This window comes from Zootoca vivipara, chromosome 4 (genome assembly GCF_963506605.1).
Source record: "Zootoca vivipara chromosome 4, rZooViv1.1, whole genome shotgun sequence".
Lineage (NCBI taxonomy): Eukaryota > Metazoa > Chordata > Lepidosauria > Squamata > Lacertidae > Zootoca > Zootoca vivipara.
The window spans coordinates 71,842,783-71,858,895 of NC_083279.1; the positions used below are offsets into that span (position 1 = coordinate 71,842,783).

Consider the following 16,113-nt stretch of genomic DNA (forward strand, 5'->3'; position numbering starts at 1 on the left):
ATGATCTGGAATCAGGGTAAACAGTTTGTAAATCATACTAAATTATTCTAGATACAAGTGAGTCATAACACTACTGGGATAGAAAACGAAGTATTCATTCTTCAGCCAATGCACAATTAACTTAAGGAATATATTACAAGTGGAGACCAGCGTTGGTTAGATAACCTTACAACAACTGGACATACCCATGGTATCCATAGCTATTTATCATGGTGGTGATATACTTCTGAATACCATAATGTGAGCAAACAAAAAAGGATGGGCATTCTTAAGATGCCTTGTTTGGAAATTTCTAAGGAACAATTGGCTGGTCACTGTTGGAGATGGACTGCTGGCCAAGATGAACTTTGCACTGAGATCCAGCAAAGTAATTCTCAGGTTTCTAATTGGATTGAGTAGAATCCAAATATATCCAAGTTCTAATGCTCTTCCCTGTGCATTGAATATTAGCTTACGGAGGTTGGTGGGAATCTTAATTAGATTTGGATGTACAGTGCAGGCGAAGCATAACAGAAACCGTGAATGCCAATCTTTTGCCTTATTTACAAAGTCCCTTTAGAAAGGTATTGTCTCTCGTTACAATGTCACTGACCCCATTAGGAAACTACTGAATCTGATCGAACACAGCAAGGCAACTAAACTCCCACTGACAATTATGTCCCTAGACATCCTCAAAGCTTTTGATTGCCTTGAATGGATATACCTATTACCGGTAGTAGTACTAACGTGAAATTTGGCCCCATCTTCTTACAAACCCTCAAACAAATCTACTCCCATGCCTCAGCAAAATGCAGGACTGACAGTATGGACTCTTAATTCCATAGCAATCCAAAGAGGTACAAAACAAGGATACCCACTGTCTCCCTTCCTATTCATTCTGGCTCTGGAACCTCTAGCAGTCCAAATCTGAGCAGCCACAGACATCACGGGAGTGAAAATAAAAGGCAGAACCTATAAATTAGGGCTCTTTGCAGATGACCTGATGGTCACAACACCAGACCCCATAAACACAGCAACCACCCTAACCAAAAGCTCAACACATTTGCAATGGTATCGGGCCTGCAAATAAACTCTGCAAAATCTGAGGCTATGTGTTTCACCCTCCCCCCATCCAAAAAGAATTTGCCAACATCACTAAGATAAAACTGCCGCACCAAGTACAGATACCTAAGGTAAAGGGACCCCTGACCATTAGGTCCAGTCGTGACCGACTCTGGGGTTGCGCGCTCATCTCGCATTATTGGCCGAGGGAGCCGGCGTATAGCTTCCAGGTCATGTGGCCAGCATGACAAAGCCACTTCTGGCAAACCAGAGCAGCACATGGAAACGCCGTTTACCTTCCCGCTGTAGCGGTTCCTATTTATCTACTTGCATTTTGACGTGCTTTCGAACTGCTAGGTTGGCAGGAGCTGGGACCAAGCAACGGGAACTCACATCGTCACAGGGATTCGAACCGCCGACCTTCTGGTCAGCAAGCCCTAGGCTCAGTGGTTTAACCACAGCGCCACCATACCTAGGGGTACAAATAACCAGAAACTTCAACAAACTATATCTCCACAATTACAACCCCTTGTGGTGACAATCAACAAAGACTTGAGAACTTGGAACAATACCAACTTCACCCTCTCAGACAAAATAGCCATGATCAAAATGATCACCCTCCCAAAATTAACCTACCTATTCTAAACCCTCCCCATCTGGATTCCCGCAACCCAACTCTGCAAATGGGAGAAAAAAATTACACTCCTTTATCTTCTCACACAAAAAGAACAAGAATAAACGCTAAATACCTACACCTTGCCTCCTCACTGCATCGCCAACCAATCTCATACATTCTAGAAGACGAAACAAAACAATGGGTACACCTGGAGAGAGACATAATCGAAAATACCCCCACCATAGCATACCCAAACAAACTAAGGAAAATCCCCACAACACTAAACAGGTTCTCACAGACCATGCTTAAAGCATGGAAGGAAGAAGCCAGCAAACTGTCCCCAACTTCCAGCACAAAACTTCCAGATAAAAACCTGGCAAGCCCAAAGGCTTATATCGTCTAGCAGGCTTCTACAAAAACAACAAACCCACATCAACACAAGAAATACAAGACAAACTAGGGGACACCCAAATGCCCTGGCTAACACACCATCAATTACATGCCTTCGTAAAGAATCCAGTAGTAAAACCAGCAGCAACTAGGCCCTTGACAACCTTTAGAAACCTCCTCCTAACAACAAAGGGACACAGCAAAGAGATGGTATCCACAATATACAAAATACTGCTCCAAAATCCCACAGACCCCCTTGACATAATCAAAAAACAATGGGAGGATGACATAGGCTACGAAATTAACCCCACCCAATGGACTAGAATGTGGTCCAAACCTCCCTTTAAATCCGTATCAGCTAAAAGAAAAGAACTCATCCTGAAATTCACTTACAGATGGTACATAACACCATGGGAACTAGCACTGGTATGTCAGGAGCCTCACCAAAATGCTGGCGAGGATGCACCTCCACAGGCACATACCTCCACATGTGGTGGGAATGTCCCAAAACCCAACTCTTCTGGGCATCAGTCATACAAGAAATAAGCAAAATAACTAAACAAGTATTAGAAGTTACCCCAGAACTGGCCCTACTGAACATCTTCCAAAATAATAATGCCCACTCACATTAAAAAGAGCTCATAACCCATCTACTCTCAGCAGCCAGTAACATCATAGCCAGACACTGGAGAGACCTGTCAGGAGTAAACATGGACCAATGGTACTGGTATCAAATAGTAAGGGAAACAGCCTTACTAGAAAAACTAATCAATAAACGGAAACTGAGATGGGGACAAATAGAAGAAGACACCTTCACCCCGGTATGGTTCCCTTTTCATAGCCCAACAAGACAACAACAAGAATCTGCTGGCAGCATATGAATAAATATGGCTAACCTGACCCAAAAACCACCCTCTCATGCACACATAAACAAATCTCACTACAGCCAACCAAAGACAACCTACCACACCCTAGGTCACCCCCAACCTCTCTCACCACCAAGGAAATATAACCAGTGAACAGAAAGAGAACCCACACAAGTGAAACTGACACAAAACCCCACACATACACTAAGCAGAAAAATAGAAGCATTGTCACCCCACTTTACCCTATGCACCACCCCCTTCCCCCTTCTTTTCTTCCCAACCTAATACAGCATGCAACACTAATGTCTCATAACAAATATAACTGATTTGTAGAAAACACAACTTGAAAAAAGAGACAATGCACACATTTTTTGTAAAACTAAGAAATCTTTAATAAAAATTATTTAAAAAAGAAAAAAAGAAAGGCAAAGCATGCTACTAAAAGAAATAAAGCTCCCAAACTCAGAAACATAGGAAGCTGACTTATGCTTTGTCTATCTAGTGCAGTATTGTCTACTCTGACTTGCAGTAGCTCTGCAGGGTTTCTGCAGAGGTCTTTAGCAATGCCTGCTACCGTATATTATTCTTTTAATTGGAGATGCCAGGGCTTGAACCTGTTCTAGTTACCTTCCATACCATGAATGAGTTAAGAAGAGCCTGACACCAAAGAACCCTTGCCTTTTAAACAGAAGTGAAAACATGTGCAGATATTCTTGTATAAATTCTGAATCTCTTATCAACGAGGTATACAATCATTCATGTGTGGTTCCAGCAAGGATAACTGCTAAAAATACAATACAGTGGATGCTCGGGTTGCGAATGTGATCCGTGCAGGAGGCATGTTCGCAACCCGCAGAGTTTTCAAGCCGTGTCTGCGCAAACACAGGTTGTGATTTGGTGCTTCTGCACATGCGTGAGCACCGAAACCCGGAAGTATCCCGTTCCGGTACTTCCGGGTTCGGCGCGGAGTGCAACCCAAAAAGACGCAACCTGAAGCGGCTGTAACCCGAGGTATGACTATAATAATTTCTCTACTTTTCATAATAGATGTTCTCTTTTAAATAGCACTGAGGTCCTTGAAGATGAAGTTTTATATGCTCATATTTTCATTTGCAGTGTTGGCTTGCAAAGGGAATAAAGTCAGCAAAAACGTTTTGGTATTTTATAAAGGCAATGCTGATTAATGGCCTTTCTACTTAACTCCTCATACTAATGCTTTGATTCTCCTCTTTCCCCCTTTCATAAATTGGATTGTGACCCTTCATCACTTGTTGACCTCCTTTCCTGAGCTGCTCATTAATCAGCACCTCTTCTCTGATATGGTCTGTCATATCCTATTACTTACAATGCACATAAGCAGAAGGTACATCTACCCTGCACCTCAAACCGTACATACACGGTGGAAAGTATCTAAATTTTGTTTCTTTCAGAGTTCTCTTTCCTGCAGATATAAATTCTAACAAATCAGCATATCACCAGTGTTTCCTTCCCCACCTCTGATATTTCTTTACTGAAAGAACATCTCTGTGAGATATCTACTGAAAGAAAATATCTTTTCAAACTGTTTAAACAAATGAGTTGAAGTTATCCCTCACCTTGTCTGATTGGCAGGTGGAGTCAAGAGAAAAGGAAATTTGAAATTTCATGTTCTCAGTGATTATGGCTGGGTGTGGCAGTCTTTATTATTAGGATAGCACCTCCTCTTATAAACATGCAATCAAGAACCATCTCTTCATTCCCAAACCAATCCTGGAAAAGACTGTTATATCCTAAAAAAATGGAACTCCTAACACAGAATCTAAAGAAAACAATAAAGACGTCATATGCCATCAGGGGTGCCATCTCCTAGGGGCCAAGCCCTTCCCCCCATATTTTTGGGGAGAGGGTGCCCCCCCTGTTCAAAGTGGGAGGAGTTTCAGTGGCTGGCTTCTCCTCCTCCTGCTGCCATGGAGGGGAAGGAGCGGGGAAGCAGTCCCAGGCTGGGGAAATGCACAAAAGGAATAAATCCAAAGGGCAGAAGGAATTATGCTACAGATTCAGTAAGTATCTTCTGCAGAACTCTTCTGCTAAATGCTGCACCCACAAAGGCAAATATATTAAGAGGTGTATTTGCAAACTGATTTAATTGACAAGAGAGCTTCTATAGCAGATGTGGAAACATGTAATCCTTCAGATGTTGTTGAAGTACAGCTTGCATCAGCCTTAGCAAGCATGGCCAAGCTGGGAGATCTAGCTGCCCGTCACTTCCCTCTACAGCACATGCAGAAACTGTCTTCTTGACCACTGGACTCATTATTGGTCTTGTCTGCTCAATCCACCAGAGCCTGTTTTTATATGCAGGGAACGTCCCTAACTTACCGATGGTTTGAGATGCATTGGCTACCCTCACCTGGTATAGCCAGCCAGTCAAAGGCGTTCCAGAGGTGTAGCCACTGTTGCATGCTGACAGCTTCTAGGAGCCACAGGTGAGAGTTTAGTGCAGGGTGAAGACCAAAGGTGTATAAGCTACCCCAGAAGGAACATGATGGCCCCCCCAACAGAAGTACTAATCCTCCCCTAATGCCCCCAAGGGGGGGGCAGATTGAGTTCATCAACCTGGGAAGGTAGCCCATCTAGGAGAAGGAGAACTCTGATTCTAAACCTCTGCTTGGATTAGCTCTCTGAAAACAAGTGGAAACCAATTTTGAGAAAAATAAGAAAATGTAATCCCATAAAAAGCTACTGTATGCTTCTGTTATTACCTACCCAGTGCTCTAAAATATTAGCTGATGTTTTCTTATCATTGGTTTACTAGTCCCCTATATCTGGACTATGGTGTTTTGCAAACTGTGCTTGGTGCCATAGCCAATCGTATATGGATGGAAATTGCACCTAGAATAATCTAATGACCCAATTATGTTCCTTGCACTGAGAAGACATTTTTGTGGTGGTGGACAAACACAACGAACCTGCAACAATGAATGCAGAATTTCTAATTTGGAAATCATTAAATTAAACAGGTAGCAGAGGAGTGAGGAAACTACTGAAGTTTGCCAGAAGTGGAACCAAGCATTTTGTCTACCATAAAGACTATGGAATACTACTAAAGACCAAACATTTATTTCTCAATGAGCAATAATTTCCAGGTGGACCATTCAAATTGGACTGGAGGCTGCTGCAGTTTGCTAAAGGATAGGGCAGATTCCTGGAGGCCTCTGCAAAAAAAGTAAAAGAAAAACATTTTCCTTCTTTTCCCAAGGGCAATCTTCTATTGAAATCTGGAAATGCAGTGAATGTTTATACAGTAAAAGTCTACATCGTGTTCCCATTGTTTGTCACACAGTCTCTCTTACTTATCTGTAACTAGTTCTCTGTTGCATTTTCATCTGACACCCTATAAAATTTCACTTTGCTCAAGTTGTAGTTCTTGCTCAACCAACTGCAGCTCAAATTTGGCACTGAGAAACGTAAGCTTTCTACTCTGTCACGATGAAATGAATTTTCAGTTCCTAGAGGTCAAACAAGGACAAGGGACAGAGTATTTATTCAGAAGCTTCTGGAAAATTATTGTTTTTCTATTCCCTAAAAAAAATTGATTTTGAAGGACTGTACTACCTAATGGTCAGGGGTCCCTTTACCTTTACTAGCTAGCTCAGAAAGTTATGGATCTTTACCTTTTATATTCCCAGTTTCAGTAACAGTATCCTTTACATGGCTAGCCCCCATCAGCACTGGAGGGTTAGCATTAGGCATAGCCTACCTATGGATCTGAATTTAAAAGCTCACTTGGAAGAATCAGTAGCCCAGTAAACTGTGTTCTGAGAGCTCCGATGACTGTAGCCCTGATAGGGGCTAGCCATGTAAAGGATACTGTTACTGAAATTGGGAATATAAAAGGTAAAGATCCATAACTTGTTAGCTGCCTAAGAATTCCCAGAGTTCAAGGCATTTAGATGGAAAGGAGCAACAATGTTTCCTTTACAATGCACATGTCACAGATTGACCTCAATAAGCCACAATAACTCTTTTGAGTGACTATCCTTACTTACTTTTCCACGGATCTGAGGGCAATGAAACAATCGCTGAGACAGCTATAGCGCTGGTGGCGGATAACTCATTCTGAAGCTGACCGGACATGGGTTAGAGCTCAATGTCAAGCCTACCATGTGGCAGTGGCGAAGACTTTCTTCACCGCCTCTATTGCATCTGCAGAAAACAGCAGCAGGAGACTCTTCCAGGTGGTTCACAATTTAGTGGAACCACCTGCTCCATCGGGGCTCAGTATGGGCCACATGATCTCCTGCAATGATTTTGCAGGAGTTTTTTTGCAGATAAAGTTGCTCAGATTCGGGAAGAGGTAGACTCCACTGTGGGAGCAGGGCGGGGGTGGGAGAGTGCTAGAGTCCTGTCTAGTCCAGTTGCATGGGATCAATTTCAATCTGATACCTCGGAGGATGTAGACAAGCTGCTTGGATGAGTGAAACCAATCACCTGTCTCCTTGATCCTTGCCCATCCTGGCTAATAAAAACTAGCTGGGAAGGGCTGGGCGATGGGCTTCACGGGGTGGTGAATGCTTCTCTCTGTGAGGGAGCCTTCCCAGACCTGCTGAAAGAGGCAGTTATTAAACCGCTTCTTAAAAAACCATCTTTAGATGCGGCCAATATGGCCAACTATCGCCCAGTCTCAAATCTTCCATTATTGGGCAAGATGGCTAAGCGAGTGGTTGCTGAACAACTCCAGGCACGCCTGGAAGAAGCGGACCATTTGGATCCCTTCTAGTCGGGGTTCAGGCCTCATCATGGGAATGAAACTGCCTCGGTCACACTGGTTGATGATCTCCAGCAGGCTAGTGACAAAGGTGAGAGCTGTTTCCTAGTTCTGCTAGATCTCTCAGAGGCTTTTGACACTATCGACCATAACATCCTTCTGGACTGTCTAGAGGCTGGGAGCTGGGGGCACTGTTATACAATGGTTCCGCTCATTCCTCCTGGGCTGTGTTCAGAAAGTGGTGGTGGGGGAAGTGTTCAGACCCCTTGGCTCTCACCCCACTTGTGGGGTGCCTCAGGGTTCTGTCCTCTCCCCCATGCTTTTTAACATCTACATGCAGCCGCTGGAAGAGATCATCAGGGGGTTTGGGCTGGGTGTTCATCAGTATGCGGATGATACCCAGCTCTACCACTCTTTCAAATCAGAACCAGTGAAGGCGGAGAAGGTCCTGTGTGAGTGACTGGAGGCGGTTGGAGGATGGATGGCGGCTAACAGATTGAGGTTGAATCCTGACAAGGCAGAAGTACTGTTTTGGCGGGACAGGAGGTGGGTGGGTGTGGAGGACTCCCTGGTCCAGAATGGGGTAACTGTCCTTGGAGGTGCAGGTCAATTCTGTGTCCTGGGCAGCTGTTTATCAGCTCCATCTGAGACCCTACCTGCTAGAGGGGTGCATGGTCTAGTTATCTCTCGCTTGGACTACTGCAATGCACTCTATGTGGGGCTACCTTTGAAGGTGACCCGGAAACCACAACTAATCCAGAATGCGGCAGCTATACTGGTGCTTGGGAGCGGCCGCCGAGGCCACATAACACTGGTCTTGAAAGACCTACATTGGCTCCCAGTACGTTTCCGAGCACAATTCAAAGTGTTGGTGCTGGCCTTTAAAGCCCTAAATGGCCTCGGTTCAGTATACCTGAAGGAGTGTCTCCACCCCCATCATTCTGCCCGGAGACTGAGGTCCAGTGCCGAGGGCCTTCTGGTGGTTCCCTCGCTGCGAGAAGCAAGTTACAGGGAACCAGGCAGTGGGCCTTCTCGGTAGTGGCTCCTGCCCTGTGGAACGCCCTCCCACCAGATGTCAAAAAGAAAAACAACTACCAGACTTTTAGAGGACATCTGAAGGCAGCCCTGTTTAGGGAAGCTTTTAATGTTTAATTGATTATTGTATTTTAATACTTCTGTTGGAAGCCGCCCAGAGTGGCTGGGGAAACCCAGCCAGATGGGTGGGGTAAAAATTATTATTATTATTAGCTGCAAAATAGTTGTGCTAGCGCAAGGATTAGCACTAGCACAACAAAATCCCAATCCATCTCTTCCCCAAATCTGCTCTGGAGACTTCAAATCAGATTTAGAGGGTGCATGGGAGAGGGGGAGAACATTCCGTTGCACAAGGAGAAATCTCTGTTGACCTTAGTGCTAAGTTGCATATAACCCTATACTTCTGTTGATGCAATCTAGAATTGCATTATACTTTTTAGCTACTGCACCACACTGCTGATTCATGATCCTTGTCGCGGGTACTGTTACCAAGCAAGGTGTCACCCATCCTGTGTCTGTGCATTTGATTCTTCCTACCTAAATGCAACACTTTACATTATCTCTGTTGAGAATCATTTCTAGTACTGGCCAGGTTCTCCATTCTGTTAAGACCATCTTGAGTTTCAGTTTCTGTATTCTAAGCCCCCACATAATTTGGTGTGATGCGCAAATTTTATGAGCACCCCCTTCATTCCCTTTATTTCATTTTTATTGATTTTTATGTAGACAAATATAAATGAAAATAAAATACAACTGAACCAAATATAAAATAACCAAACACCTCCCTGAGCATTAATCATTTCCTGGTTTCCATCAACATGCCTCACAGGTAGTATACATTGAAGAAAAAGAAGATCGACAATGAGCAAATTACAAAGTGAAAGAGTTATGAATTCCACAGCCTCACATACAGGACATACTCGGAGCACTTTTTCATTTGTTTAACTAATAAAGTTAAATCAATCCCTGACAAATCTTGGGACTTTTTATGCCCTCTAAGGACGTGGCATTCTATCCATTAATAAAGATGTTAAAGAGCACCCAAGGCAGAATCTAATGACACTCCACATCACTTCTCTCCAGTTTGATAATTATGGTATGGTTAATCAACCATCCACAAATCTAACTAACAGTACTATCATAAAGTCCCCATTTTATCAGTTTGCTGATAAGAATATCATGGGGAAAACATGCCAAATGTCTTGCTAAAATCCAGATATACTGCATCTATGTCATTCTAGAAGGCTAAACTATATACTGTATATAAAAATGTAGGCATTGCGCACGCGGATGAAGCAGCCTTTCTCCGTAACCGCTGAACTGTAATGTAACAAATTTGGCCACAACGTTCCATGCCCATCAGTGAGGGATCTGGCACAAAAAAATTCAAAAAAACACAACTTTCACACCTAAAATAGTGAATAAACGCAAAAAAGTGGCGCCCAAATTAGATGTCACCAGCAAAAGCTCTGAAGGGCGGTGCCAAATAATGACACCATCAACCAAGCAACTGAAACCACCAAGGCGGCCATTACCAGACCCCTAGGCCCCTGCCAGGCTGCTAGGCTCCTACTAGGCCCGGGGGGAGAGGGCGAGCGCCCGGATCACAGGCCGCAGCATGGCCTTTGTTTTATGTAGGCCCCTAGGCCTCTGCCAGACCCCCAGGCCCCCACTAGGCCTGGGAGGGAGAGGACGGTGGTGGGGGGAGAGGGACAAAACAACTAAAAAAAATCCACAAAAAACATACAAAATACACAACAACACATACCAAAATCTCTAAAACCACACACCACACCAACTACCCACACTACAAATATACCACAACACACACACATACCACACACACACCTTAAACCCTACCCACTTCTGACCCACAAACAAAAAACCCTACAAAACTAAACAAAATACCACCTTAATAAACAAACCTCTTTAAAAAACCACCATAAAAAACCCATTAAGCCATATCTATCTATCTATCTATCTATCTATCTATCTATCTATCTATCTATCTATCTATCTATCTATATGTAACAACTGCATGCAGGAGAGGGGGAATCACAGGGACAAACCGAGGGTGGGGGGGAGGAAGGGACAGGAAACGTCATGAATCAGAACAGGGTGGGGAAATCACACTTCTTAAAATTAAAAACATAAAGGAAACTACCAAAACAAACAAACGAAAATGCACAATCATAAGAAGACCAAAAAAATAAAAACCATAAATACAAGCACAAAGTTGAAACATCCGGAAAAGCATATTATATCAAAACACTAACCAAAAACAAGTTATGCAATCATTACCATTCAAAACACAAATGACATCTATAATCCCTCCCCCCAAAAAATCCACAGCAATGTGTGGCCGGGTCAGCTAGTAATTGTATAAAAATTGAAAGGGATAAGGTTGGTCTGCCACGAGTTGTTCTTGAGAAACCTATGCTGGCTCTTTGTGATCACAGTGTTTTGCCCAATCCCGTCCTGCCCCCCAACCCCCCCCCCGATTTGCTGCTTAATTATCTGTCCTGGAACCTTTCCAAGTATGGGTGTCAATCTGACCAGTGGGTAGTTGCCTGGATCCTCTTCCCCATTCCCTTTTAAAAGTTGGGGACATTTGTCTGCCTTGCATCTTGTGGCACTTCACTCATTTTCCAAAAAAAGAAAAAAAGAAAAGAAAACTATGACAGATAATCTCTGAGATCACTTCTCCAAGTTCCTTTAATCCCCTATGATGCAATCTGTTATTAATGTTACTAAAGCATTTCCAATAGCTGGGTGAGCATTCATTTATTAATGTAGGTGAAGAGGTGAAAAGCCAGAGGAATCAGTCCTTGCAGGAAGGAAGGCAGACCTAATCCAAATGCATATCAAACAGGAGAAGAATTAGGGCCACGACACCAAGGATGAACAGGTCAGGCAGGATCAGAGGCCAGGTCCAAAGATGAAACAGCACATGACTTGAGATGCCTAGATAGCAATAGGCACTGAAGTGGCATGTGTCCAACTGTTAGTAAACAAGGCCAGTTGGACTAAGCAATAGGCTTGGAAGAAAAGAATTCATAAGAGCATGATATGCTCTTTACTTGAGATGTTGAGATAACTCATCATTCAGAGGGTTTGGTTGATCAGAGAAGGGTTCTAGTTTAAGACTCAATCTTCCTGTTTGTCGTCCTTGCAGGAAAATATGACCCAAGTAATGACTAGCTAATAGCTCTTTTTTTGTTGAAATATTTTTATTCCTTTTATAAAATTGATAACAAAGACACAAACAATATTAAAACAACACAAAACGGGGGGGGGAGGAAAAAAACAAAATTACAAATTTTATCTTATTTCTATTTCAATCATTGTTATGTGGACTTCCCCAAGTCCCCCCTATCCGATTTTCACTTCTAAATCCTCTTTGGCAATTTCATATATCATATTCTAGAACATTTGTATACAACTTAACCATTCTTATAGATTCCTCGCATTCCTACCCTTCCCATCCCCTCCACCCCCAGGCCTCCCCCTGGCACCAGAAGGCCCCCGGGTGAAGGAAGACAGAAGCGGCAGTCCTTTTTAAAATTATACCTTTTCCCACCTCCCTACCCCCCAGAACCCCCTCTGCCACCAGAGACTCCAGGATAGAAGAGACGGACAGAGGTGGGAACCTAGTGACTAGTTAATGGTTCTTTACTTCTTCTTAAAAAAAGAAGAAGTTTATTCGCACTTCAGATAAGCTGAGAAGTTCTAAGTCACCTCTGGCTGAGGAGGCAGACAATAGATTGCAGTCCCTGTTGGCTGATCCAGAGCTGTGGTCCATGTGCAGCTGCTTTAATACGGAGAGGGCACTTTGTTAAAGTGTCCCAAAGGCAGAGAAGGAAACTTCTTCATGCAGAGATAGCACAAATTCCACAAAGAGCTGCTGCTACTAGAAGGAGAGTTGCCACCACCTAAAATCACCAAAGATTGCAAAAATGAGGAGAAATTGGCTGTGTCACAATAATGTATCCATCCAATCCATTGCTTTGGCTAGTTATGACAAATGAGTTTTAGGAACATTTCATTGCCAAGGAACCCTGTCAAAATATTGGTGATTTTTCCAAATCTGTTCAAAATCACAGATATGTCAACTGAAGTATGAGAAGAGGACATTATTTTTCAAGAAGCAGAAAACAACAACAAAAAACAACATTAGAAGAAAATGACGGGTCTATTTTTTGAAAACTAGTTCAATTTACTGATACTTTGCTGCTATCTCAATTCCAACAGCATCTTAGGGCCAAACTACACATTATGTTATCCACGCTTTTAAAAATGTGTGCTATTTTAATTGTAAAGGGAAAACAACTATGGGCCCCCCATCTAGAACATGCTTTAAATCTAGATCCCCATGTCTGCTATTTGCTCCTAAAGGTGCTGATTGTAGCACCTGCACTTTGGGGCAAAGTAGCAGCCAGGGAAGCAGTTTTGGTGGGAACCATACGGGGGCCCTGATCTGGATCAGGAGCACATTCCAGTTTAGTGCTTCACATGGCTACTTTTCCAATGAAAGTTGCCAGCTTAAGCGTGCACGTGCATGCATGTGCGTGCTCGCACCCATACCCACACACCATGTAATTTGGCCCTTAGCTCCAGTATTCAGCAAATAGTTTACAAACTATTTGCTACCACTGAACTATATGAACTGAAAGCACAACCTCCCTGCTGGGTGTTCCTGGTTATTTATTACTATTCCTCAACATAACTTGCAGAGGAAATATGTCAAGCGGTCAATACAAAATTCCTTTATATAATGCTGCTTTCTGCGTATTCTCTAAGGTTACATAGATATTATCTTCATTGCATAAGAGATGGATGAAAATTATGAGCGGATTATTATGAAGTACTCCAAGTGTTTCACCCAGAGAATGTACAAAACAATTGTGACATATGCACAGTTCTCAAGACCTACTGACCTATTAACCAGAAGATGTGCATACAGCCCAATGATTATACAAAATAAAGTTGAGATATGCACATTCCTCAAAGCCTGTTGGGGACTATATATATTTACCAGGAAATCTGCACAATTTCCTCTTCCTGGAGAAATTATCAGTTGTTATTCGCATTATTGTGAATTGGATTGTTGTTCACAATCCAACTTATATTACATCAACATATATATAATTAGTATATGCAAATTTTATGCAAAATGACATTCTTGTATGCCTAGCAAAGCTTCTCTTTATTCTCAGGATCCACTGTTAGGAGTGAAGAAGAACCTGTTGCTTCACATCATACAACTTTTCATTACCATACCATGAGGCAAGGTGAAGTGACCACCACAGGCAGCAGATCCCAGTGTAGATCTTTATACCGGGTTAGGTGCAAATTCACTTGCTGTGTAGATCTAACAGGTCATTGTAATCTAAACCTCACATTTCAACCAGGTTAATTACAGGGAAATATTCAGGGGTACTGACTAGAAAAATTCACTGCTGTAGACGTTATAAACAACTTTATTGTGAAGGAGGTTCAAAGCTACTCCAGATATAAACGGCTGTTAGCAAAGGTATATAAAATAGACTAACTATAGAAGAGTTACTTGTTATTCTGCCTACAGCACTATCTGTGAAAATACACAATTGGTAATATAAGAAAAGCCTGCTGGATCAGGTCAGTGGCCCATAGGGCCCAGCATCCTGTTCTTACAGTGGCCAACCAGATGTCTTTGGGAATCTCACAAGGAGGACTTGTACACAAGAGCCCTATCCCCTCCTATGGTTTCCAACAACTGGTATTCAGAAACATACTGCCTCTGACAGTGGAGATCTGTCATACTCAGAGTAGAGCAGACCCACTGAAAAGCATGTGTCTACGCTACGTATGTATTAGTTGGGTATCACCCAGCATTGATAATTCTGCTTCAGCCTCACTTTTTGTAACAAAGGACTAATGTTAAAAGAACTGACTTCAATCTACAGCTGCAGCTCCTGCAGACAGAATCTCTCCAACAGAAAGCCACTGAGAGATGCATCATTTTATTGAGTTTTGAAGACTTCAAGAGATCCAGAATTAGAAGTAATCTCCAGTCTCAATAACCCGAGAGCTCTACATGAGAGGCAGAAGGTATCAGGAGAATGGCTGTACTCCGCTGACATTGATTTCTCCAGACTTTTGTCTGTGTTTCATTTGGAGGTGGTTACTGTTACAAGTAGCATGAATAATGTCTCTGTTAAAAACAGAGCTTCAGTTGTCTTACATACCCCCTGGTAACTGAACATCTAATAATAGCAAGACATTCTCAGGTACAAAATCTGCCTTCCTCCCAGACATACATACTGTATATGCTGTCTCATATGACTTTCAATGCCTCACCGAAGAAAGTAATGGTAACATTTTTATAGCTCTGGCTTACACTCCGCGGAAGCAAAGGATAAGACTATATAATATCATATTTTGAGCTATGGGGAATTTTTTAAAAGAAGATGAATAAGAAGACTACTTGTTAGTCACTTGCTACACAAAGGTCTCCAATTACTTAACTAATGCTACCTTCACACTGTCAAACTGTTTTCCATTCCTGTGCACTGTGTCAAGCCTGTGAATACAGCGGGGCTTACCCACAAGTAAGATTTACCTTTGAGGAAACATACACAGTACTGCACAACCAGTCTCTAAATCAGGCTTCCTCAAACTTGGCCCTCCAGGTGTTTTTGGCCTACAACACCAATGATCCCTAGCTAGCAGGACCAGTGGTCAGGGATGATGGGAACTGTAGTCTCAAAACATCTGGAGGGCCGAGTTTGAGGAAGCCTGCTCTAAATTAATGCAGAACTCTTGAAAACATGACAGTTCTTTTTTGAGTTGATTTAATATATGTATGCTGCTTTTCAAACAAAGTTGAGTTGAAAGTAGCTCACACCTGTAACACAGCATTTTTTTTTGGTTCAAATTGTTTCTCTTATATACTGATATGTACATTCTTTTTCACAGAGCTGGAAATCTTCTATTGAATAATATTATGGGTGCACATAGCTCTTGTTTATTTACTATGGTAGAGTTGCCATGTTCGCCAAACTAAAAATCCGGACAAAGTTGTTGAACTTTTTTGTACTGTACTGAATTTTTTTAAATTCAACAGCTTGTCTGCAACCAGAATGAAATGCAGCGTCTGAGCCTCATAGTAACATTTTGGGCTAATTTAAAGGGCTGCAAAGTCCCAATACCTAAAATCGCAGAACCAGAAAGAGATAGCATGGAGACAGGGACACAGACATCCTTTCCTCTTTTCTGCATACAATGATTCTGTTCCAATTACTTTTTTTTATTAAAAAAACAACCCCTAAAATATAGCTTTCCTATCATATGAAAAAGGAAATGCCATCCTGTTCTAAACATGTGTTCTTAGATGTGGGGAAATTTTAATGAGGCCCACAGCTTTCTCCATGGCAGCA

At 42.5% G+C, this 16,113-nt stretch overlaps 1 protein-coding gene across 26 annotated transcripts in view; it reads right to left on the reverse strand.

The window, feature by feature from the left end:
• Window positions 1–16,113, reverse strand: part of ZBTB20 (zinc finger and BTB domain containing 20) — a 496,349-nt gene that overhangs the window by 37,314 nt on the left and 442,922 nt on the right. The window lies entirely within an intron of this gene.